Below are 27,540 nucleotides of genomic sequence, written 5' to 3' on the forward strand. Positions count from 1 at the left end.
GCCAGGATAGTGTGGCAGTAGGAACATTGGGGCTGCAGTCAGATTCCTGGGTTTATATCCTCCCCCCACGACTCATTAATAAGGACACACTCTCACTACAATAGTATTTCTCCTAGTGTTAGTGTCCTCAGCTCTTAAGTGGCATAATAATAGCAGTTACCTCCTTTCGTTCCAGGTCTCTGCTCACATTCATCCTTTCAGAGAGGTGTCCCCCATCATCCTGTCTCTTTACTTTGCTATATTTTTCTTTATAACATTTATGACCACCTGACATTTTATCAACTTTTTGTTCGTTTGTCTATCTGTATTCCTCCCTAATATGTGAGGTCCATGGATACATAAATCTTGCCTGCAATTTTGTTCTTGGTTGTATCTCAATGCCTAAAGATAGTAGGTGCTCAATAATTACATGTTGGATGAATTAATAAATTAATAAATTGTGAGGATTAAATGAGATCCTGTATCAAAGTGCTTGCCCAGAAAGTGTGTGTTTTCATCCTCATCACCATTTTCTCCTGTAGTAGATTCCGAGTCACCCCAATCATTTAGTCTTACCAAACACTGCTCTGCTTAAAACATATAAATGACTTCCCATTGCCCCCTCCCAAGTGGAGTGAAAGTTTCTCGCCTTGGTAAAAACCTTCCGTTATAACGAGAACCCAGCTATGCTGTGAAGATTCTGAGATTTTGCTTTACTTACAACCTGACACATTTGTCTGCAGCAGTTTCTGAGATGCTGACTGAAGACAGGAGCTTTCTGGGTCAGAGGCAAAGGACTTTATCACTCCCAGCACAGCTGGCAGCATGAGCTTCATGTTGATATCCCTTCCTCCAGCCAACCCCATGAGGGTGATGTGGAGTGGCCCCGGGTTAGAAAACCCCCAATCTGATAAGAGGGCTGCTGCCAAACCTTTGCCCCAGAGAGAGACATTACATTTATTATTCTGGTCAGTAAACAAATCTGCCCTTTGCCTCTGTGACAGACATTGGCTCTATCTTCCAAAGCTATTTTTCTATGCACACAACTTTGAAAAGATAATTTACGACAAAGTCGTCACCAGGAAAGTAGAATGTCATGGAGAATTGCCCCCTAGTTCTACCTTTTTATGCTTATCTTCCATGAGTTTTATACTTATCCCACATCACACCGGCGCACAGCACATCCTGCTCTAACCTCAGGCGCCCAAGCAGTACGTGATACAGTGTAGGTGATAAATAACTATTGGTTGATTCTGTGAGTTAGTTTTATATTTCGCTTCCTTCATGGCTTTTTCCAGGTTTGCTAAGTGGTAATTACACTTTACTTGTCCTTCTGTGTGATGATGGTCCCGTTGTGCCTCTTATTATGTTTATTCTCCAGTCGTCTGTGAGTTTGTTGAGGACAAAGCCTTGCTCTTATTTTAGTACCTTCTTAGTACCTTGCACAGTCTCTTTAATATAGCAGATGCTCAGTAACTGTGCATTGTATTTCACAGGAAGTGAAGAGACCAAGTAGATGTAGCACCCCCTTTGATGTTGGTTTACTTGGTTATGCATCTTGGGTAATCGCAATTCACTCCCTAACAGAATTTGGAGGAAATAACCGATGCCCATTGGTAGAAGCTAAAAGGAAAGAGTTTTCAGCAAAATAAATAAAAGGAGGTTTTCAAAGGTAACACCTACCTCAAAGGTGATAGACACCCCATCCCTGAAAAAGCTCAGTCACAGAACGCAGGCCAGGTGACAACGTAGCAGGAGATTGGCAGCAGATTCTCGTACAGAATGAGGTGTGGGGGTGGCAGTGGGGTTCAAGGAGGTCCCTCCACAACTTAGGTTCTATGACTATTCTATGTGTCCACACCCCAGTTTCCCCGACGATCGCATAAGGGTATGGAGCAGCATGTTCAGAGCCTAAAAGTACAGTTTCCATCCCAACCTTTAGCGTGTGACTTCGATCTTTTGCCTTTTAAATCCCACCAGATTTTGAACATATCTCTTACAATTCTCTCCTTTTATTTCCATATTTGTTTATATGTCTGTATTTCTAGATGACTGTGTACTCCTGAAGAGTAAAAACTATGTCTTATTTTACTTTCTATTCCTAGTGCTTTGCCTAGGGTCTTAGTTGAAAGTCATTGGATTTTCATGGAATGAATGAATAATCAACCTGAGGTTGGCCTTTACTATATCATTGATACTCAAGTTTAAGGGCTCTTTTTTTTTTTTTTTTGCTATCTGGACTTGCTGAGTGACCCAAAAATATTGTCTTTCTTTCTCATATGTTAACCCCACTACTTTCCTCCTTCTAAAATGAATTTATCCTTGCATTTCTATAGGATGATGGTGTTTTGTTGCTGCTGCTGATAGCAATGCTTTTTGTAAAGGGCAGTTCAGTTGTCAGATCAAGCAAAGAACTTCAAAAAAAAAAAAAAGAATCATTTCAAAAGGCTATGAATGGTGGGGGACTATTTGAAAAATCAAGGAGCAGTTCCACTGGCTGTCTCTGTAGTGGTAAGAATGGGCAGGTGGAATTGTATTTCAAATCACCGAGGAGGCTCAGGCTCCCTGAGAATGGTAACCTTTAGTTTAAGGCAGTAATGGAACATGCATCAAAGGTCTTTTCCCTCTTACGTAGGATAGGGCCTCTTTTTGAAGAGATTAATTCCCTTCTAAGGTTCTTTTTTTTATTAATCAGTAAACATAGCCCTCTCGATGGCTATCACTGTAATAAGGAAAGTATTGAAACTCAGAAAGCCACCATTGAGAAGAAAGGGGCATTGTACTTTTAGTCTAAAGGAAGATGAAGGTGAACAGAACGTTAGTGTTCATTCTTAAGTTTACATTGGTTTTTCACTACTATAAACCAAGCTACCTTTCTTCTGCTTAAATCTGAGTAATTTCAAAGAAAAAACCAGTGCCATGTGCTGGATGAAATTTAATGAATGAATGAACAGAATGAAAAGAACAGAGAATTTCAAAAAATGGTCATGATTATTAAGAAATTGAGAGTGCCCATGAGATTGAGGATGGAGAGTAATAGACTATACAGAGACTTTTATGACCTAAACTGGCAAGAATCAAGCAAGACAGATGTACATGTACGTTGTTAAAGAAAAAAAACATTTCCTCGTTCACACAGGGAGGGAAACCTTCGCCACTTGACGATGCGAATATGGTTGAACACTGAGCTGATCTGAGTTGGTTATTCGAGCCGGATGATTCGGGAGGTTTGGCAGTTGAGGAGTCATTGCTGCTTTCATTCTGATGTGTTGAAGAACAGAAGATTCTCTGGAGATTTTGATGACCAGATAGGCAAAAAATGAATCCTTAAAGATTAAGCAAATGTGAGCTGTAAGGATTAGTGTCAAAGCAAAGGATATTATCTTTTCCCCTTTTTCTCAAATATCTATTTATTTTGTAGTAAATAACATGAAAGGAAATAGGATATACTTTCCCATTAAACACATTTAGTGTTTGAGTGGAGTGAGATGTGTTTCTGCCTCCGTAGCATCATGTCTTGGTGACTGAGCTATTGTTGCGGATGACCAGCAAAATGTCGTGCTCACAGGCCAAGTCTGGAGGTTTAACTTTTCTTTTCTTTTTTTTTTTTTTTTAATCTCTTTGGCACTCCTCTCTCTGACTGGTTCTTACCTAGTTCACTAGACCAGCAGAGAGCTGGTTATCTGTCCTCCAGCATCTTTCAGTCCTCAGGGCCTGACATGTGCCTGATAGGCAGGAGACACTCAGTAAATGTTGAAATGAAATGAAATTAATTGGTTTAATCACAAGGGACACTGGTCAAGATGGCAAACACCAGTGGCAAAGCCCGCATTTGAAGGGAAGCTCCAACCTCATGCATAATGGAGGAAGGGATTAACTTAATCCTTGGATACAAGGGAAAGCATATTTAAAAAACAAATGAAATAATGAGGCCTAATCTTCACGTGTCAAGACTGTCTCAATGGGTAGATTTTATGGCTGATAAAGGAATTGGCACTGGGATTCTTAAGGGTTGTGAAACAAATTATGATTTTGTCATTTTCTGAGGTTGGTCGATGCATATTCAATGGGTTAGAAGCAATGTTAAAGTTAAAATCTATTCTTCCTGATTCTCACTGTTGATTTTAATTTCTGCTACATCATTGTTGTTCAAGTTCTGCAAGAATTTAATATCTATCAGTGAACATCAGATTTGTATGCTGGGCCTGTGTTGAGACCTCTCTGCATTCATGTGCTTATTTTAACTCCTGTCTGATATCAAGTATCCAGATATTTGAGGTCGACTAAGAAATCCTATTTTTCTCTACTGCACAGATTTAATTATTTAAAAGCTGTTATTAAAGAGTCAGCTATTCATGGGCCAAAAGAATCTAATAATGACACCAGATATGTGGTGAATTTTTATTCAATTATAAAGTGAAAGTTTATCAGTGTTTTAAAGACAGTAATCACCAATTATGTGCTGGAGCTGACATGTACCAGCTTGCTAGTGGTGACTGTTAAAATTTCAAGAATTTTCCAAGTCAGTTGCTAACCAATCGGTAGCTTGAAATCAGCCGTAGGTTTCATGGTGGGAGTATTTACACCATGGAAATCAGCGGTGCTGCAAATCAGATTCCCTACCTCCCCACTTTCCCACCCAGAAAGCCAGTTATTAAACATTTATCATCTTTCCATTGGTATAAGTCCTATTTTTATTAAATGATTTTTTAAGTCAAGCACAATATATTAGAGCGATTATGATTTATTTTCATTATGACAACTCTACCATTATTGCCACTTTTGTGTCTTTCCATAACCAATTTCTTAAAGGTAAGGATTATACATGTAACAACAACAAAAAAAAAACTTTTTAAAAATCATGAATAATTTTTAAATTAAATAAATTAGAAAACTGAATAATTTATTAAATTTGGGGTCATCTTTAATGTAAGAAAGTAATAGATGATTAAGGAAAGAAAACATGAATTTTCATTTAATATTTAAATAGTAATTAGTCAGACATGGTTCCATAGTGTAGCGGTTAGCATGTCTGCTTTACACGCAGAAGGTCCTGGGTCCGCGCCCCAGTGGAGCCATGGTCCATGGTCTACGTCCATGCCACCCTGAACAAGCCCGATGTCTAATCTCGGAAGCTAAGCAGAGTTGAGCCTGGTTAGTACTTGGATGGGAGACCACCTGGGAAGACCAGGTGCTGTAGGCATAAATAATAACAAAAATAAAAATAACAAAAAATAAATAAATAGTAATTGGCAAAGAGTTCTGTTAGATCACATGGGACAGCCAGGCAACTGTGTTAGAAAAGTTGGAAAATTAAAAAGTAGGATGGACAAAGAATTGGAAAGTTTATTTTAGAAAATAATACTTTGGTGGACGGGATCTAATATCAACCAGATTCTCACAGTGCATTAAATGTCTCCTGAAAGTTTGCTAGATGCTTCAGATATTCATCTACTCTTTCAAGTTACTGGAGTTTGAAGATGGATTGGCAAATTCCTAGAAAATAATCAGAATATGCTCATGTTTCTTAAGCAACCACACTTGCTTGAAATGGTCAAGTGCAATACAGAACAATCTAAAATAATGCATAGTCTCTTCAACCCAGTGCCTTATAATCAGCCAGCCCAGACAACAATGGCTTCCTCTTTCTGCAGTGTTTTGTTACATTTTCTTGGGCTTGCTATTGTCTTTAAGAAGTGTTGTGTAGGAAGATAAGTTGGAAAGTGCATGGAAGTTATGAGACAGGGTTTAAAGGAGAGGGTAGAAACAGAACGGGGTAAGAGATGGAGATAGAGTAAATGGCTGAGTAGGAAATTATACGTGAAACCGTCCACTTCCCCTCGTCCACTTCCAGCCCCACGACCCTGCTGAATAGATTTACAAAGCTGGTCTGTTTCCAGAGCAGGAGTCTTGAGAACTTTGAAGTGATTGCCCACAGGTGCTGTGACCCCTGGCTTACAAATGCTAAAGAATAACACAGGCAAACTTGAAGGCAGTGACGGGTCTTGAGCATCACAGACAAAGAAAGAGAGAAGTTGGCTTTCCCAAGAGCAGTCTCTTATTTCCCAACTTACTGCTATTTTCTGGTGTCTTGTGCTTGTACATCACCGAATTTAATGTACACTATCATTTTTTAAGTCTAGAAATACCTTGGAAATTATTATTGAATTGTGAGACATCCTACCAAATGTCTCTTTTGGGATCAGAACCCCACTGCTGTGAGAGAAATGCAAGACTGAGAATATACAGTCTTTATCCACAGTAGAATATTCTGAGGTCAGAAAGTCAAAATGCAAGTATATTCCTTAAACATACAAAGGGAAATATAAACAGAATTACTACACATCAAGTAAAATAATATTGTCTTCAAGTATATATTAAGATATATAGTAATTGTTGATTTTCCAAGCAATATAAAAAGAATATTTATAGTTTTATTAGTTTATTTCTGAGGCTAACATGCAAAATAGTCTCAAGAACTTTACCAATAAAAGTATGTTTCCTGGTTAAGGATTTCCGGTTTTAGCCCATATCCAGTGCTGAATATATCAGCTGGCTCCAGCTCAGCTACCCTGGAAGGATTAGCCGGAGAGAAGCATGAGTTTAGCAGTGGGACCTGGACTTGAGCTGCTCATGCAAAAATGTCTGTGGTTCTGGCAGCCCCCTCTGTAGGTAGATGTGGCCGTCTTCTCATCTGACAACTGATTTTCAGGCATGTAAACTTGATTCTTGCTTTACTAACTTGACTACCACTGCCGGCTTTTTTGTGCCATATTTATGGGTTTAGAATTTCACATTTCCATTTCCTTCTGTTGGTCTGTTCTCATTAGTCCCAGTCCTTCTCCCTGAAGTTAGTAATTTCATATATTTTAAGTCAGAAATTACTAAAAATAGGAATGAAAAATCATTAACTTGAAAGGAATGGGGTCATCACACGCTCTCCTGTGGGCTCTGAGTCTTGGATTTCTCTGTTAAGCAATTTGATGCACCACTTTGTAGAATGTCCCACTTAATTTTCCTTGGTGTCACCTGTCCTTCATGCACTCTGTACTGGGACAGTCATCGGATTTTCAAGCAAATGGTTAATAAAATTTCAAACTACTGATTTCTTTTTTGGCTTCTACAAGAATGCGATTTATGGATCTGGCAATGCCACAAAGTCATGGAAGTATTCTAAGAATGTGCTAGATTTAGCATTGTCTGTTAAACCACAGTCATAAAATTATCACTGTTCAGGCACTCCTTGGCTGAGTATGCTATAATTTGCATTAATTTAGGTGCTATTGAATGATTAGAGAACCATAAAAATCCATTAAACTCACTTTGGCAATTTGCATCGTGACATTTAAGTTAGTCACATGTTTCTAACTAAATGTTAGGCCACAAAAAAATATGTGTTTTCTACTGTAAACTTCCTGGGCAAAGAGGGAAACTCTTATTAATGTGCTTGAATTTTTATTCTTTAAATTTTTTTCTGAAACATTTATATGTATGCTGAAGTACCTAGAGGAAAACGTACCGATGTCGGCAATTCACTTTGTTGGATTTTGGATGGATAGAGCCATGGCTAGAAGGTTAGATAGTCATGAGACCAGTTAGGTATTCATGGTAAATGTCAGTGGCAGAACTTGAGTGTTAAGTAAGCAGCTATTCACTATAAAAAATCTTTCAACTTTATGCAGTATGTTTGATAATTTCCAAAATAAGATTTTGGAAAAAAATCATTAATATCCCTACTTGGCTTGAGAAAGAGAATATTATTCCTGCCTCTGAAACCAGCTTAATTTTACTGCAAAGAATATATTCTAATTTGTAACAAAGTGATAAATGCATGTACTTAGAAATCAGATCCTACTAAAAGACTGATTACAAAGCAAAGGGTTTGCTTGTCCCACCTTTCCATGAAAGTCTTGTTACCTCGACTTTCATTTAAAAACAAAAAACCAAAAAACTATTTTGGATATTTACCTTCATTATTGCTTTAAAATATGCTTATTCTGTTATTCCTTGATTTATCAAGTTTTGATATTGTTTTTGACTTTTTTGATAAACGCGGATTTATCTTACTTATAGTGTCTTCAATTTCCCTCCCTCGCTAATAGTTATTAAGTAGTAGTCAGCATGTACGTTGCACTGCTGAGTCATGTAGTATAGTATTATTATTATTTCATGTGTTATACGATTTGCTGTTTTTGCTTGGAGTTATTTATTAGTTCATTTTTTAAAATTTGCTTAATTTTCTCTGTACCTTTCCAAGTGCTTCTGAGGTATGTTAAACACCAAGCGAATGATTTTTCATATGCTTAAATGCATCAGAGTATCTACTGATTCCATTCCTTTTGGAAACTTTTCTTGGAAGCACCTGTTCTCTTCTTCACTAGATCACGTCCAGCTCTTGTCCTTCTGCGCCACCATCATGCCCTGCACGGTTTTCTCGTGCCTTCCCCTCCTCTCGAGCTTGTAATTCTATAATGAAATGGATGTAAAAGAAACTACCTAAATATATGCTTTGATGGAAGAAAGTGAATAACTAATCTCAATAATTGAATATTAGACCACATTAAATGTATTTGAAAGATTTCTCACCAGAACTCAGAGAAAAAGTTAATGAAAATGGAATAGAATAAACAATAATATTCTCTTATTGACTTCATGCTTTGACTTCATTTAAAATGAATGACTGAGTTTCGTTACGGTCCCCTTTTCTTCTTAAAGATGCAGAACACATGGCCCCATTAGATGCCTACTTGACGTCTCTTCAATGAGGGACTTTAGTGAAAGCCTCTGGCTTGGCAGAGTTGTCCTTAATAGTTGGTCGTGTTTTATGGACTTGTGGCTATTTATGCCTTTGGTAAATGATCACAACATTGTTATTTGAACATTCTCTCTCTCCAGTATTTTTGAGAAGCACTGGGAGTCACCTAGTTGTCAGTCATTGTCAAAGGTAAGCGCATACATAGAAGAACAATGGATATTACTTTGGATAGGAGGTAGGGAGTGAGGCTGGGTAATGGTGACTTTCTAAGGCTGGGTGACATTTACAAATTTGGCTACTAGTTTCTCAACCAATAAGCAAATATTCCTTAAATCAGGTTAAAATAAAAAGAAAGGAAATATGAAAGTAATTTTATTCATACCTTATTTTGTGTGATATATATAGACAGACATAATTTAACATGATTGTTTGAGAAAGTATGGATATGCTTGGAAATGGCTGTGACACAGTCACATAATAACTGTCTCAGTTAGTATATAAAACTGGACAAAATGCTAAATGTTCCATCATTTTTGACGCATGCCTGTTTTTGTATGTTACCATCCCATTTGGGAGTGAAGACCTGAGTCACTGAAGCAAAGCTTTGACTTCACACTTTGATCACGGCCCCTATCTGTTCAGTTCTTGGTTTGAATTGTTCCAGCCATGGAAGAGCACAGAGGCCAAGGCGTTGTTTCCCTTGCTTTTATTTTAAAAAGAGGGAAAAGAAGAGGAGAGAAAATAAGTAAAATCTTTATAGGTGGAGTCATCTCTGAAAGAGTATGTTTATATATTCTTATATTTTTTCTAATGTGTAATTCTTAAAGATACAGTTTATCTTATTAGAAGCTAAAATGTGAAATGTATATTTATATAAAATTTAATTATAGTGAATGGACTTAGGTATAGGGGGGTGTGTGTGTGAGAAAGAGAGAGAGAGAGAGAAAGACAGAGAGAGAGAGAGGCACCATTAATAAACTCAATAGCCACATAGATTAAAGATAGTGTTCAAAATATTTAGGAACCTAGAATAAAATATAATTCTCTTTTAAATATTCTGGCATCTAGAATAAAAAAAACAGCTTAATATATTTAGCTTCCTTTTTAAAGTACAATGGATGTGACAAAACAATCTAACTGTATTACTAATGTCTGAAACAATCTCACCGAAGGCGGTGGAGGAGAAAAGTGCTCACTTAAGTGACTTTGGAAATGAGTGGACTGTAAGATTGAAGGCAAAGAGACTGTACATAAACACTGTCCTGTAGTTGATAAAGTTGTTTCCCGGGGGAATATAGGTTAACAATTCTAAAACAGCTATACATATGTACTGGAACTGAGCAGTTAGGTTAGTGGATGGCAGATGATGGGAACCAGGTTCTCACTGTTGGAATTTTACACGTAAGCCAGGGAGCAGGCTAAAATGACCCAGTGGTTACGGACTAGCGTTGGAGATATCAGTATAACTCATATTGAGCTTAATGTGGATGTAGATCATTACCTGTAGAAATAAAGATGTGTATATACATGGGTTAGTATCACATCTATATTTCCTTGTTCTGTCAGTTGAGAAGGCTGAGAAGCAGTAACACCCTAGCCATAATGAGTACATCTAGTGCTCAGATCTTGTTTTTTAATACCATCCTCCAGTAAAAGGAACCAGGGACCCTTGAAGAAATGGCTGATTCTAGTACTGGAGAAGGAAGTATACAAGATGAGCCTGAGGCATCTTATAGGGCCAGAAAGTAAAGAAGTGTTCAAACTAATAAAACAAATAAACCCCCAAATAATGGAGATTAGTCAGAGGGACATAAGAGCCAGCTGCAAGAATTCTCAATGGCCAAATTGGAACAATTTGAGCAACATATTAAATAAAGAAGTATAAAATAAACATCTCTGAGTCCATACTGATATAATTGATTGAATAAATAAATACGTGGGGATGAAGAGACAAATCTTCCATGCAGAAGAATTTTAAAAGTTTTCTGTATTCTGCCCTCAAGGAGGCTGAGCATAACTTTCACTCCTTAGTGTGGGCTGCACATGGCGACTTCTTCCAAAGACGACGACATTGAAAGGGGAATAAAGATTAATGTTATGGTTAAGAAGCTTGGCAAAAAGGCATAAATCATGTTGATAATATGCACTTGATATAATGTGATATGTATGGTACTGTATCTGCGTGGTCTTTCTCCCCCAAACCCATAGCCATAGTCTAATCATGAGAAAAACAAATATCTGTCCAGTAAGCCTCAAAACTATCAAAGTCATCAAAAACAAGAAAAGTCTAAAAAACTACCATAGCCAAAGGAAGCCTAAGGAGACATGACAACAAAGTATAATGTGGTATCATGGATCAGATCTTGGAAGAGAAAAAGTAAATAAGGTAAAAACTAAAGAAATCTGAATAAAGTATATAGACTTTAGTTAAAAACTTTGGCTCATTCATTGCAATACTAATGCAAAACATAATACTAATATTATGGGAGTGGGGTGTATAGGAATTCTGTTCTATCTTTGCATTTTCTGTAGATCTAAAACTGTTCTGAAAATGAAGTTTATTATTTTTTTTTCAAAGGTAGGTGATTGGATGCTTCCAGCAAAAATCAAACTAATAAGCAATGGATAGACATGTTTAGTTTACATGTGAGACTCATTTAAAACTAGTAAAAGCTGTTAAAGATTATTAGGGAAATCCCATCTAGAAAATTCCAAGGTTCCAATACATGGAAATCCCTTCTAGATATTCACCCTTCTGAAAATACCATTGGTACAATATCGAAGTGATTTAAATTTTGTCATTTTGCCAAACGGATGAGTTAGGAGGAGTCTCTAGTTTTATCAAAATAACTTTGGTACCTCAATCTAATTGATAGGATAAACTTAAAGAAAAGTTACTATGTTATATAAATATCTGCTACTTAGTAGTTCCATCTCAATTTTAAGTTTATGGCAAATAATATATGCATGATTAGACACTTGAATTTAGAAACATTTTGCTAGTAAATGATTCACTTTATTTAGCAATATGTTTACAGTTCTCAGTCATACCTTTAGGATTTTGTAATATAAAATTCGGTCTTTGTTTCACTGAGTCCAAGATCATTTTTGGCCTTATAGCTCGTTTTAAAGCTGGAAGAGGAATGTACATGTGTGCATACACGCATACATGCTAACCTTGACTATGCAACACTATAAACCAAGAAAATCAACAAAAATTTAAATTAAAAGGGAATTTTTAAAAGATACTGTTTGCCTCACTGGTTTTGCTCTAAAAGAAAGCGGTGCTGGGGGAAAAAAATCACTGATGTTCACACATTTTGAAGAGTGTGAATTTTATTCACCAATTGCTTTTTATACCAGAGAGCCAGCTGCTGCCTTTTGGAAGAGTGAAACATTTCAGCCAGAATTGTCTGCAGCCAAGTATAGCTCTAAAGGCAGAAGGAATTTTACCAGATTATGTCCTTTGATTTTCACAGATTTCGTTAGAAGATCTGGCAATGGGTTGCAATTTCACACTCCAGAAATACGTGGTTGGCCAAGAGTTATTTCTGGAGTTTTCTTTTAAAGCCTATCTGTTTTTGAGATTCTCTGCGTTCCTACATCAAATTCTCTAGCCATTCATTACCTGAAGTGAGATATTTATACCTTTTTAAATTAAGTCACTTTTAAAGTTGAAAATTGCATTTTCTAGAATAGCGAAAGACCAGAAGCCAGTCAAATGTCTGAAAGGGCTCTCCGTTGGCAGCACCTTGACTGATGACATGACTGCTACGTCATGTAAGTTACTTTCTCCCTTCGCCGAATGTGGTGACGTGAGTTGGAAGATGTTAGACATAGTTCTGCCTACAGGGAATTCCTTTCTGAAATGGTGACTGAGATGCCTGGCTCTGGAGTCAGGGGGACTCCTGGCTGTGTCAGCCTGGGCATGTCTCCCTTAAGTTCTCCACCCCTCGGTGTCCTCACCTGCAGAATAAAGAAGAAACATAGACTAACGCACAGAGTTGTTTTTAGTATTAAATAAGGTGGCTTTGTACTGTGCTTCTCATAGTAAAAATTAAGTAAATGTCAGCTATTTTCATTATCATGCTGGCATTTATGGAAAACACATCAGGATCTACCTGAGGAGTGCCACCAGATAGAAGGCTTCTAAAAGATTGGCTGTGTGTTAGTTGCTGAGAAAGGCGTCCTGGAGAAGCCTCTGAGGTGCTGTGTTTCATTAAAGGAAAAATGAAGCTGAGAAATGCCACTGCTCGTTCGGACCTTGACCCTCCAGAAAGCTCTGTCGAACGGCCCTCAGCGTTTCATTTCTTGCTTTTCTTCCCCAACAAGAGCTTGGCTCTGTAGCCCTTGCCACTGTGTCTGGCTGTTGGGATTCTCTGCCTCGTGTCAGGAAGGCCCACATTCCTTTAACGACTTAGCAAACAATTCGGGAAGACTCGGCCATCCCATGGCCCTGGGCCAAGGCTTGAGGGGCGTGGGTCGACCCATGGCCATGGCACGCTGCCTGCCTCCGTGGCCCCTCGGGGCCCTGTGTGTCACTAAGAGCCAGCTTAGCAAGGTGACTCCAGACAAGCCACCAAGCTTTTCTGGGGCCCGGCTTCCTCCTTCATAAGATGATGTTCGTGTTCTCCTGCCTCTCCATCATTCTCTCAGATTCAGTAAATTAAATGACAGTAAAACTAAATGACACAGTCAGCTGCCTTCAAGAGACTTTGTGTCTCGTCTCCATGGGAGCTTGCTTTCTCTGTCACCTCAGGTTACAGGTCACTCTCTCTGAAAACTCTTAATGTATCTGTGGTACACAATTTTGTACTTTCCGTGTATATTTCAGTTCTTTTGATGTTTCATGAGCAGAAGCCTTATTTCCTCGGCAACACTGGAAGTTCTTTAAGAGTAGGGTTATCATTTTTTACTTTCTTAAGAGGGCTTACCAAAAATGACATTCGAAATGGAAATAAAATTGTAATATTATAATTTATATATCTGATATAACATGTAACTTATAGTTTATAATTGAAATTATCATTTTCTCTATAGTATATAGTGTTTAACATGTATGAAATCATATAGCTTAACGTGAGTGAAATGATTCTATACACACATTAACACATACACACAAACATTCTAAAGCACATAAAAACAAGGAATCATTATTATTAAAATCTGTAGCAGATGGTGGTATAGTGTTATGTAGAAAATCATGATATTATTAGATTTGCCATTCAAGAATTCCAAGAAACAACGTATCATATCCATGGAAATAGCATCTATTTGGATAATATTATCTTTAAAAGTGTCAGCATGTGGCCAAGGAGAGAGAAGAGCCATATTCTCTCTATACCACCGTTATGTGGCACATAACTCAAATTGCCCTAAAATCCATATTGACTATGACCACTGCTTTTCTAGGAATTAAAAGGATACATAAAAATAGTCAGTGTTATAGGTAACAACTCGATTTCTCCTTGCAACAATATGATAAAGGCACAGACTATATATTAGATAAACGGATTCAAGCTTTAAATTATTTGGAGCCCCCAATACTACTTAATAGCAATATCAATGAAAAATGCTGGTACAGAACAGGATATGAGAGAAACTAGTTATCAAGTGTTTCTTGTGTGGTAATAAGACTTAGGTTTCTATTAGTAGTTAAATTTTCAATCTTGAGAAGCCAAGACAAACCTAAAAGATGACTCAAAATATGACAATAAACATTGTCAAGTAGATGTTATAGAAAAGAAGTGAGGGGCAGATATTTGGGGGTACGTGAGTAGAAAGAGAGACGGGGAAAGGAAGAGGACAGAAACCCAGAGAAAGAGACAGAGAGAGACGACAGACAGAGAGACAGAGACAGAGACAGAGAAAGCAAAGATGGACATGTGGACCAGGTGGACGGGGAAAGAACAAAAGAGATACAGTAATGGACAAGGAGGCAGCGATGGGGGGCAGCTTGGTTGAAGATGGCAGAGTTTCGCACTGCACCTTGACATGTTGCTGATATTTTCATGGTCAAATAGAAAGGGGGTTTCAGCAAAGATGAAGCTGCAGTGATTCGATGCCCAGGTAAACACACGGCGTACTTGCGATATTCCCTGCGTGTTGAGCCTTTTTGCTTTGCTAACTGGCTCCTTCTCTCTCCTTCTTCCTGAAATGGCACCTCACTAACTAAAACCTTTTATTTCAAAAGGTAAGCGGCAGCGGTGTGCTGGGACTCATTCTCCCTGGCTCGTGGTAAATACACAGAAATTTTGTGAGCTGGTCATTAATGTGGGCAGCTTGACATCAGCCACGGTGCGGTATTTACACTTTGGAAATCGGCAGAGGATTGCTCCCCTCCCCTAGAGCTAGTTGACCAACATATCGAAGAGAGAGGACTTGGCTGGATAAAATTTGCATGAAACTCATTTTGTTTTCTTGCTCATTCTTATGTGCGATTGGTCTCATGACACCTTTCAAAATTTAGGGAATAGAATTGATCATCGGGCCAATTTTACAATTCAAAAAAGTGTGCAGATCCAAGGTCCAAATACTTGCACTTGGTATTTAACATTGAAAGCCTACTTCCAGGAGAGCATCTCGGGGAAAACTGGATGAATTGAAGAGAACCAACTTCGGTTATATCAGAATTAGAAACGAAGGTACAGAAAAGTATATTGTGCTGGAGTTACTCATATTTATTTGTATGTGAGGATATGTTTCGTACCTTGGTTGTGGTGATGGTATTAGAGGCATACGCACAGGTCCAACCTCATCAAGATGCATACATTAAATGTGTTTAATATTTTCTATATCAATTATACTTCAATAAAGCTAAAAAGAGACTTATTTATGCTTAAAACTCAAAATGCTAATGTTAATAGGCAGTGACTTAAACATTCTTATTTAACTACTGTTGATTCCATTTTGGATGGAAGCAACCAAGAAACTTCTATTATCCTTCCTTCCATTTGTTTCTTTTCATCCTTACAATTAATAATATACATAATACTCCTTTATATCATGGAGCTTAATTTGTTTTAAAATTTTATATTCATGACTTCAATGATAATATTTTGAATTGGATTTAAATTAACTCTCTTGTTTGCCGGTGGCCATTCCTGGACCAAAACCATTTGCCTCCTGGCTCTGCTTTCTCCATGATGTCTCACATAATTTAAAAGATGCTCAGTTGCTCATTTACTTATTAAGCTTATATTAGTTTCAGGAAATCTTCAAAGTACTTTATATTTGAGAAAGGTTCATATTTTAAAATAAGACTAACAGTTATTGAGCACCAACTCAGATAGGTTCTCTCTGGTTGGCATTTTATACACTTGGTCTTTCTAAAACTTCACAGTAATCCCATAGGGCAGGTGTTATTACTCTCCCTTCATCCCACCCACCTCCCCCCAAAAAAGTTAAGTTACTTGCTCAGGGTCACACCAATAAAAAGTGGCTTAATAAGTAGTTTAAACTGTTTGATTCCAAAGCTTACGTTCTTTATACTACACCAGGCTGCTGCCCATTTATTAGATGATTTTAATCTTCCTATTACCTAGTGAAGAATGCAGAGCAAAGATTATCACTGCTTTGCAGATTAAATTTTTTAGAAAGTCTTAGAGGCAATTAGTGACTTGACATGAGGTGGCTAGAAAGGCCTTTCTTCTGACTTCTTTTCCAGTGCTCCTCCCCAGATGGCCAAAATATGGGAGCAATAACAAAATGAAATGAGGTCATTATATCTGACTTAATGTGAAACTTTAGTAAGACATTATTTCAAACTCATAAAAGCTTCAGGATTGAATACAAACTGTGTATAAGCGTCTTTAAGTGGTTTATATTTCAAAAGCAAGAGTGTAGGCCAACAAAGAACTCTTCAGTCTCTGTTTGTGTCTGCGTCAACCAAAATATACTTGGCACACAGTGTGGTGTCCTCATCGACCCTGTCGTTTATGGGAAATACCCGATTCTCAGCCATCCAATCGCCCTGTGGTACTGGGCCCCAGCTGCTGCCTTAGGAAAAAGGGGATGTTTCGTTTTTGTGTTTTTGTTACAAGGAACTTTAGTCACCCGTTTACACCTTGTGTTTGCAATCAAAGGAGGCAGGAAAATGGAGAAGAGACAAAACGTAAAAGATATCAAAAGAGCATTTGGGGGGTGGTTAGGGGAAGGGCAGAACTGTGAGGGGCCCCACCCCGCTTTCCTTTCCTGGTGTGCTTCAGGGGATCACTAGAAAAGGGGCCTGTCCCTTCTCAGGAGCATGACAGGCCAAATTGAAGGCCATTTAGCCTATATCCCTTTAAACTGCCAGCCGATGGAGGGTTTTGGTGAGAAAAGCGGTGATGAGAGCCGCATAGGAATTTCAAATTTCCTTCTTTCTAATTATAAAAGTTGTAGTAGATGCTTAGACTTAAGAGAAAAACTGTCTTTTAGAAACATAGTACCTAATTTCCAGCTGACATCCCACTGTGGGGTTCTGAAACAGCCCGAACAGCGGGAGAAAGATTAATTAGTGGTTTAGAAGGGACCCGCCCCCCAGACCTGCTGCTTCCTTTTGTTCTCCCCACTTCTGGGTGTCCTGTTGGGCTGCACATCCAGCCTGATCCTTGGCTTCTGACCCCTCACATCTAACAGGCGGGGAGCAAGGAGCAGGCGGTGCTGTTCTGACAGAAGGAAGAGCAGCTAGACTGTGAGAGGCCACGTGCAAAGCTGTTCTTCGTACCAGGCGAGGTGACAACCACAAATTTCAACAACAACAAAAGATAGCAGGGAAAGCAAGCGGTTACGCTATGCAGTTTCACACTACCCCGTTATCAGCACCCACCATTAAATGATCATCTATTTATATCGCTAGCAATAAGACCAGAGGGACAAAATTCATCTTTACAACTTAACAAGTAATAATTGTCTTAATTGTCTAATAAGAATAAGAAGCCGGCTTGTATTCTCAAATTTCTTACCAGGAAATAATTTAGGGCCTAGTAGCAATAAAATCATAGTACTGATCTTTTAAAAATGAATTCGATAACGTATACACGTGCATATGCACACATACACACATAATACATATTTTATATCCACGTTGTTTATACGTTATCTCAGTGAGCCCGGATCCCTTTGAAACCATCACCACTGCAGAGTTCAGGCTTCTCGCAGCCACCTTATAGAAAAGCAAAATATTTTCAAAGCTCATTTTTCCCTTTGGTTGACATTGGAACCGGTCCATAAGACTCACAAGAAAATTACTCTTTTGTACTTTTATTTTTTAACCTAACTGGAATTATCCAGTTTGATAGCACACATTGTTTGTTAATTTGATTTTGGCTGTTTTCCAAAGTTAAACACAGATTCAAAGGATGATAACTCACTGCTATTTAAGGTTTTGAGGAAATAAGCCCGGGCTGGGAAGGCCTCACACTCCAGAGATGGGGTTTGAGCGATCACGGTGGCATTGGGGACAGTGCAGGGGCGACCGTTTTGTACAGACTGTGGCGTGTTAGTGCTCATACGCTGATCACAAATAAGTCCTGTGGCTTTTGAGTCATGCTTACAGAACACAGTAATATTTTTTCTTTAAGTGTAAGGGAACAGCACCTCCAGACACTCGGAGGTGTGAAATAATAGGGGCTAGCAGGTGTTAGGAGAAGGTTGGCCTGACGAGAGCGTGTGAACGCACGACAAGACGCGCTCACTAGCTGCTGTGGTGCCCCAGGCCCCGCGATCAGCTGCAGGTAGAAAATCTAAGAAAAGAGGTGGAAAGAATTGTTACCTGAGGTAGCAGCCTGGCTTCCCGCAAGTCTCACATGCAGCAGGCTGGCTGCCTGGGCTGCTCACTGTAGATGGGGTGGTTTCCCGGGCTGGTCGCTGCAGCTCATGGGTCAGAGCTCCATTTTTATATATGTTTTAGCCATTGTTTGCCTACATAGTCAGTCTGCCCCTGGGTCTGTCTGTCTGTCTTTTTCCATTGCATTTCCCAGTGTCCTGCACTGAAACAGGCAATATTCGTTGAATGTGTATCTAATATTGTTCCATTACCTTAAATTTTTTTATCAGTGTTTTTATTACCTTAAATTTAGTGGACTCTAACATTTAACATTAAAAGGTATATTAAATGCTCTTTTAATATTACATGTTAGAGTCTACTAAACAAAACAACTGCATATTACTGTTATCTGCGTATAGGCAGAATACCAATTATCTTAAAGAACCTGATTTTGAGACACAACCATAGCAAAAGGAGAAGCATAAGAGACTTAGAAAGCTGTTAGGAGGCCCCGGTTCTCTATGGGGCCACCAGAGTTTGGTTATAAGTTTATCTCCATTGTATATTGGAATCTAACAGAAGAATAAGAGTTGCTAATAAAATTTGCATTTCCAGAAACATTTTTAGGCATTCATGTGTTTAGGGATAGCTTCGTTCCATTTTCTTATTGCGGAAATATTGCCCGAGCACCTCCTCCATGCCAGGCATTGTCATGTGCTTACGCAAATTGTTAAATTTCCTGTCACTCCCACATAACCTGGGCGACAAAAATGATTAGCCTCGTTTTATAGTTGTGGTTCAGAAAGGTTAAGTAACTTGCCCAAGATAACACAGCCAGCCCTCCATTGAACTAAAGCATTGATCCAGATCTATAAATGCAGAGGCCAGGATCTCTTTCATTGACTTAAAGGTGCTTGATAACGGAGCACAGCCAAAGGAGGCTTCACCCATTCACAATCTTGCACTCGTTGACTGAGGCAGAGTATTAAACAATCACTAGATTTTTTTATTATTTTATGTATCAAATAAAAAAAAGTGCTCGTCTGAAACATATCATCAAGCTATACGATTCATATTCAAACATTTAAGAGTTACTAGGTAACCAAAAATGTCTTGCTTTATTTCTTTTCCCTGTTTCTTTCAAACACTGAATGAAGATGGTACTTAACCATTAGGGGACTGTATCTTACTTTGTTTACGTTTAGGGGAAAGTACATCTCTAAAAGCAAACATTCAGCTCCAAAGCTACCTTTCTCATCAGAGAAAAGCTTCCTTGTTTTCCCCTGTAAAGTTTTTCCATTCCTCAGTCTGCCTTTGAGTTTCTGCTTAAACGCAAGTGACAATGGCCGACTCCCTTTCTCCAGCAAGGCCAGAATAAATCATCTTTCTTTTCTCATTTAATTGGTCTTCCTTTAGTTCCACACCAGACTCTGCAGCCATGGCACCAGCAATCATTTGGGGAAAACGGACATCTATTAAATAGCCACACAACTAAATGTGTAACTGTCATTGTGACTGATGTTATGCAGGAAACGTACCTGGCACTGTCAGAATGTAGAATAGAGTCGTGGCCTGGCTAGGAGGTCAGGGAGGTGACTCATGAGCTGAGGACTGAAGGGGTAGGTGTCACGTGGGTCAAGAGAAGATGAGCGTTTCCCAGGCGTGGGGCACAGCATGTGCACATGCAAGAGGCAGCAAGGCAAACAGAGAGAACGGACTTCAGTGTGGGTGGAGCAGGCTGAGCAGGCTGCCTCATAGGAAGCCGGAGAGGTCACAGATGTGGACAGTAAGAGGCCCTGAGAAGGAGCGAAGCGAAACCATTGAGCATCTAAGTGATGTAGTCATAGCAGCATTTCAGAAGACCAGCCTGAAGTCACCACCGGGGCTATTTGGAGAATCATAGCAAATGATCTCTTTTGAACTTAACCAAACATTGAATAATAATTTCACCATGCAGTGTGATTTTAGAGAAATCAAATCTGAATCTCATGGGATTTATTCATTACAAACTGCTACTAAGCTGCTTTTTTATACAGGCAATAGGTTAGTCCACAAGAAATGCAAATTACATCTCATAAAAATTTAAGAAAACTTGGAAACTGAAAAACAGATCTTTGAAAACATCAACTTAATTAACTTAAAAATCAAATATCATCCATATTGCTACAATTATCAACATGAAGTAGGTAGTTGTTTGCCCCAGCTAATGTATTAGGTAAAGAAATACGTATGTCATATGTAGAAATGTGTGGTGCCTTAAATATTTTACTCACCTGCTCTGTGTGGACCCCAGAGCTACAGCAGTTATCTTGGAGAGTGAGCAGTTGGCACATTCATCCCCAATAGGCACATGTTAAAACTATAAAACTTATTCCCTCCTCCAAAGTTCTGTAATATTTCTGAGTTCATGTCTTAGCAATACATTTCTAATTTCATTGCATTTTGTCTTATCACAGAGAATAATGCTATAGTGACAATCTCACTATGTGAAAATAGTTGGAAACCTTAGATATTAGCCTTATTATTTTAGCTACTATTTGAAATTAGAAAATCAATAAAAGAATTTAAGGTTTTTAACAAGTAGATTTGATTTTGATAATTTAAAAATAGGTAGGTCTCTATATAGACATACCTTATTTGGGGTCAATGAAGCAAGAAAATATATTTCTCTCTAACATTATATTAATATACTATAAGCTAATATATTATTTCTAACAGTCAGATTAATTATCCTAGTTCATTATAACAATGCCTGAGAAGGTGTTGACTAAAGATATTCCTGCTCATATTGAATTTTGAGCAATTTCGCTTCCAAGGTAACTAGTTTATTGTCAGCAAAAGATGCACCCAAAACAGTACAAAATTATTTGCCAGAAATAATTGAATCTTACTGTAAAATGTGAATTGAAATGTTTCCCATAGCCCTAAAGCAAAAATTAAAAGAGGCTTACATTTCTTGGAGAATTGACTCCACTTAATAAACTCATAAAATGTATTTTAAACAAACATTTACGTGGCATAAAGTAAATGATTCATTTTAGGATGTCTCCACCATTTTGAAAGTTAATGTCTTAGGTGTAGTATAGAGCTGCTAAGGAAGAATTGACTAGACTTGCTTTCTCTAATGAATATATTACATACATGTTGAGAGTGAAATCTCCTTTCCCTCAGATTTGTAGAATTGGGTGTAGGTTGGATTGTGATTTGTTTTTGCATGTTTCACATTATTTGTGAAGGAAGTATTTGTTAATATAAAGTTCTTGACGTACTTGAGGACTTTTTCACATGGCCAGCGTTCAGGAATCACTGCTCTCGCATATTAAGAAAAACGAAGAGCTGACATGGTGTCCTTCCAACTTGGACAATGCCAGACTAGCACATTATTTCCTGCCCAATGTTAAAATTGTCAAAGAAAAACTCAAAACACAAGCGCAATCTAACAGGCTTCGTATTTTACTTGTAATCAGATATGTAATGTGAACTGATGTATAGGTAACATGACAATTTCCTGTGAGTGAGCTTAAATTTTGGTAAATTTACCAACCGAATGGGTAGGAGTTTACAAAAGGAAAACTGTATCTCCTAATTCATTCCTTTCCCTCTCCTCTCTGCTCGGGCCCTAGTCATATCTGACTTATATTTTTTATTAAATGTATTGCGGTGACATTGGTTAATATAACTATATAGGTTTCAAGTGTACAATTCAGTAATATATCATCTGTATATGTCATCTGTATATTGCATTGTGTGTTCACCACCCAAAGTCAAATCTCTTTGTCACCATGTATTTGACCCCCTTTACCCTTATCTACCTCCACTCTCCCCCGCTTTCTCTCTAGTAACCACTAAACTGTTGTTCTTGTCCATGAGTCTCTGTTTATTTTTCTTGTTTGTTTGTTGCTTTCGGTTTCATATCTCCATATGTGGGACATAAAACTGACTTAGATTTTAAACTTGTAACAGTTGTCTCCATTCTCCACATTGCTGGCAGAATGATATTTTTGAAAACACATATTCCATCATGCCAGTTATGATTTTTTAAAAACATTTAAAACCTTAGTCATTGTGTTTAAAGCTTGTCCCCACGCATCTTTCTCATATTACTCCCTTTATCATCCTTAGTATGAGCTCTGCTGTAGAGCTAACCTCGTTAAACATGCCTTAGACCTTTGCCTCGTCTGGACCTAGCGTGTACATGGAACTATACAATATGTGGCCTTCAGAGTTCTTTTACTTAGCATAATATTTTCACAGCTTGTTCATGTTGTAGTCTATATCTGTACTTTATTCCTTTTAATGGCTGAATAATATTCCATTGAATAAATTTACCTCATTTTGTTTATCTATTAATCACTTGATGGACATTTGGGTTGATTCTACCTTTTGGCTATTAGGAATTATGCTGTTATGAGCATTCATGTACAGTTTTTATATGGCCATAGGTTTTCAGTTCTTTTGGGAATATACCTTTATTTTTTTTTCATGTGGATGTCCAGTTGTCCCAGAACAATTTGTTGAAAAGATTGTTCTTCCCCCGCTTTGAATTGAGTCAGCGCCTTTATTGAAAATCAGGTGACCATTAATGTGTGGGCTTATTTCTGGACTCTCAGTTCTGTCCCATTGATCTGTATGCTTCTCCTTATGCCTGTACTTTACTATGTTGATTGCTGTAGCTTTGTAGTACGTTTTGAAATTGAGAATGTATCTCTACTTTTATTCTCATTTTCCAATATTGTTTTAGGCACTTAAGTTTCCTGCATTTCCATAAGAATTTTAGAATCAATATGAAATTTCTGCAGAGAGAGAGAGAGAGAGAGAGAGAGCGGGAGGGAAGGAATGAGGGAGCATGAGCTTGATGGCTATTGTATTGAATCTGTAGCTAATTTGAGGGAGCGCAGCCATCTTAACAAAACAATATTAAGTGTTCACTTAATGAATGAACATTTATTTTGGTCTTTTAAAATTTCTTTCAATGATGTTACATAGCTTTCATTGTACAGGTCTTACACTTCTTTGGGAAAGTTTATTCTTAAGTATTTTATTCTTTTTAATATTAATGTAAATGGAATTGTCTCCTTTAGTTCATTTTTGGATTATTTATAGCTAGTTTAGAGAAATACAATTGATTTTGGATTTTGGATTTTCTGTATACAAAATCATATCATTTATGCATAGAGATTGTTTTATTTCTTCCTTTCCAATTTGAATGCCCTTCATATCTTTTTGTTAGCTAGTTGGTATCTAATTATTGTTAAATTGCCCTGGCTAACCTGAGCCTCCAGTTCAATGTTGTTTTATTGTAGCATTGATGAGATGCCCGTGGGAACTTAACTTTCGTTTATATCAGTCAGCGTATGGTAAAATTGGTTTTATTATCCATTGTTTCACCTCAGTTCCCAGAATGTATTGACATTGTTAAATTAGGACTTAGTGTGTTCATAAGGGATATTAGACTTAGTTTTCTTTTCTTGTGATATCTATGTCTTGCTTTGATGTCAGGGTAATACTGACCTCATAAAATGAGCTGGGAAGCGTCCCCTTCTCTTCTGTTTTTTGGAAGAGTTTGTGTAGTATTGGTGTTAATTCTTAAATGTTTGGTAGAATTCCCTAGTGAAACCAGCTAACTGGTCCTGATATTTCCTTGTGAGAAGTTTTTTTTTATTACTAACTCATTCTCTTATAGGTCTAATAAGATTTACTGTTTCCTTGCTAATGTATGTTTTCTAGGAATGTGTACCCTTTATCAGGTTTATCTAAGTTATTGGTATATAACTGTCCTTCGTATCCTTTTATGATGCTTTTTATTTGTGAGGTTAAAAAAAAAAAAAAAGATAGCCTCTCTTTCTTTCCTGATTTTGAGACTTGTCTCTTTTTTTCTTGGTAAGTCTAGCTAGAGGTTTGTCAATTGTGTCGATCTTTTCAAAGAATCAACTTGATTTCACTGATTTTCTCTATTTTAAAAAATTCTCTCATTTGTGTCCTCTCTGATTTTTATTATTGCTTCCCTTCTTTGTGCTTTGGCTTTAGTTTGCTCTTTTTTTTTGATTTTCTTTAAGTGGAAGGTTGGTTATTGATTGGAGATCTTCTTTTTAAGTATAGGCTTTTACATCTGTGATTTTTTTCCCCTAAGTATTGATTTAGTTCTATTTCATAGGTTTGCATTGTATTTTCATTTTCATTATTCTCAAACTATTTTCTAATTTCCATTGTGATTTCTTTTTCCCATTGGTTATTTAGGAACATATTGTTTAATTTCCATATATATGTAAATTTCCCAAATTTTCTTCTTTATTAATTCCTAAATTTATTTCAGTGTGATCAGAGAACATATTTCATATGATTTCAGTTTCTGTATACTTATTGAGGATTGTTTTTTGACCTAGAATATGGTCTATCCTAGAGAATATTTCATGTTCGTATTGAGAAGAATGTTTACTTTGCTTTTGTAGGGTGGAATGTATTATATAGGCCTGTTAGGTCTAGTTCTTTTATAGTATTGAAGTCTTCTATATTCTTTTTGATTTTCTGCCTAGTTGTTCTATCCATTATTGAAAGTAGGGTATGAAAATATATAATTATTGTTAATTGTCTATTTGTACCTTCGATTCTGTTTATTTTGTATTTATGTAGTTTTGAGCTGTAGTCTTAGGTGGATACATGTTTATAATTGTCATATCTTTTTGGTGAATTGACCCCTTTATTATTATAAAACGTCCTTTTGGGGCTTTAAGAACAATTTTTCTTTTAAGGATTATTTTGTCTGATATTAGTGTAGCAACTGCAGTTCTCTTTTGGTGACTCTTGGCATCTTATATATTTTCTCATCTTTTTACTTTTAAACTGTTTATCTCTTTGGATCTAAAATGTGTCCCTTATACACAGCATATAGTTGGATCATGGCTTTTTAGTTCACTTATATTTAATGTAATTACTGATAAAATAGACTTTATATCTGCCATTTTTCTATTTTAAATATATATTTAAAGTCTTATTTTTATTCTATTAGTCCATTACTGCCTTCTTTTATTTGAAATAAATATTTTCAAAATAGCATTTTGACTTCCTTGTTTCTTTTACTGTGTTATTTAGTTATTTTTATAGTGGCTGCCCTGAGAAATACATTAATATTATCTTAGCTTAAAGATAATAGTATTGTCTTAACTTAAAAAATCTAGTTTGGGATAATGCCCAACTTATTTTTAATTCCGTACAGAAACTTTGCTTCAATATGACTATTTACCCACATCCTTCCTTTGTGCTATTATCATCATATAAATTACAAGTTTATAAATATTAAGCCCATAAAGTTTTATAATTTTTGCTTTATGCAGTTGCATTTTGAATCAGATAGAAGAAAAATGTTACAAACAAAACTGCGTTTATACTGTCACTTTTATTTATATACTTTTGTATTTACTTTGTTACCTAGTTCCCTTTGCCCACACTCCTGAATTCTTTATGTGGATTCGAGTTAATGTCTTCTGTCCTTTCATTTTAGCCTAAAGGACTCCCTTAGTATTTCTTTTAGGGCATGACTAGTGACAGAGTCTCTCAATTATTATTTATTTCTTTTTCTTTTTGGTTTTTTGAAGGATAGTTTTGCTGGATATAGAATTCTTAGTTGGTAGTTTTTTGTTTTTTGTTTTTTCCCCAGCACTTCAAATATGCCATGCCACTGCCTTCTGGTCTCCATTGTTTCTGATGAGAAGTCAGATGTTGATACTAAATTAGATTTAAAAGGTCACTTTTCTCTCATTGCTTTTAAGAGCCTGTCTTTATGTGTGGCTTTTGACATGATGTGTCTGAATGTTGAAGTCCTAATTTTATCCTAGTTGGAATTTATTGAATTTTTTCGATATTCAGATCAAGTTTTTTAAAATCAACTTCGGGAAAATTTCAGCCATTATTTCTTCAAATATTGTTTCTGTACCTATCTCTCTCTCTCCTCTCCTTCTTGGACTCCTGTGAGTGTCTGTTGGCGTGCTTGCTACGTCTCACAGGTCACTAAGGCTCTGTTCATTTTTTTATTTTATTTTTCATCTTTCTATTCCTAAGTTTGATAATTTCAGTTGACTTGGGGAGAAATGGATGAGAATAGGACAAGAAAATACCATAATTTATGTTATTGTTTTTGTTTGTTCATTTATTTCTTTTTATGGAAGAGCCATTCCAGAAGTGCTTCCTCATATACTTTTTGAGCTCAGTGGCTCTTCTCATAATGTTCTCAACCTAAAGATTGTGGTCATCCTTTATGAAAGTTATTCAGTAATTATTTATAGAGCAATACTATGAGCCATGTATTGGGTCTGAAGATTACAACATACCTTTCACTGGATTTTAAAACTAGGTATTTCTTACATTCATTCTTTTTACAGTTGTGCTAAATCCCAGGTAAGCCTCAGATTGGTAGCGAGGGCTAAAGGGTGAATGCCAGTACCTCGTACAGAATGAGGGCTGCTTTAAGGGCAGCCAGATTAGGGAATGATCTGTGCCAGGCTCCCTGCTAGCCACGTTGAGAATATAAAATCACAGAAGCTCTGGGTTGGAAGAATACTTAAAATTCATCTACTGCAATAACTTAGGGTCATATTGGTAGTTTAACATAATAAATATTAAATGCCTTCTGTTCAACCCAAAGCTCTGTGCTAGGCACTGGAATTCACCACTGGGAACAAAATTTAAAAGCTGTGGAATTTGAAGGTTCCATTTAGTGAAGTGCTATTTACTGAGGCTTTATTCTAAAAGAACTTTGGATGATTCTTCCTTCCTTCCTTCAGCACTGAGACCTGTTAGTAAGGAAGGCATCATACTTGGGGAGTCATTAACCCTCCAGCTCAACTGGAAACCTTCAGAAAACACAGACTTCAAACGCACTGCAGAGGAGAGGTGGCTTTTCACATTCCTAAAGAGATTTGGAGGATGTCATCATAATTAACCATCATTAACGTACCGAGTATGTGCGAAATATCAAAAGTATCTGTTAAATACCAAAAGCTGGTAAATGAAGCAGACATCATCACTGCCCCATAGAGGAGTCACAATCAAATTTTAAAAAGTG

The 27,540-nt window shown here is 37.2% G+C and overlaps 1 protein-coding gene and 1 pseudogene across 3 annotated transcripts in view; both read left to right on the plus strand.

The window, feature by feature from the left end:
• Nucleotides 1–27,540, plus strand: part of DCLK1 (doublecortin like kinase 1) — a 323,350-nt gene that overhangs the window by 71,171 nt on the left and 224,639 nt on the right. The gene's annotated exons all lie outside the window — the stretch shown is intronic.
• LOC112482907 lies at nucleotides 5,067–5,182 on the plus strand (annotated as a pseudogene).

The sequence above is a fragment of the Pteropus alecto genome, unplaced genomic scaffold (genome assembly GCF_000325575.1).
Source record: "Pteropus alecto unplaced genomic scaffold, ASM32557v1 scaffold16, whole genome shotgun sequence".
NCBI lineage: Eukaryota > Metazoa > Chordata > Mammalia > Chiroptera > Pteropodidae > Pteropus > Pteropus alecto.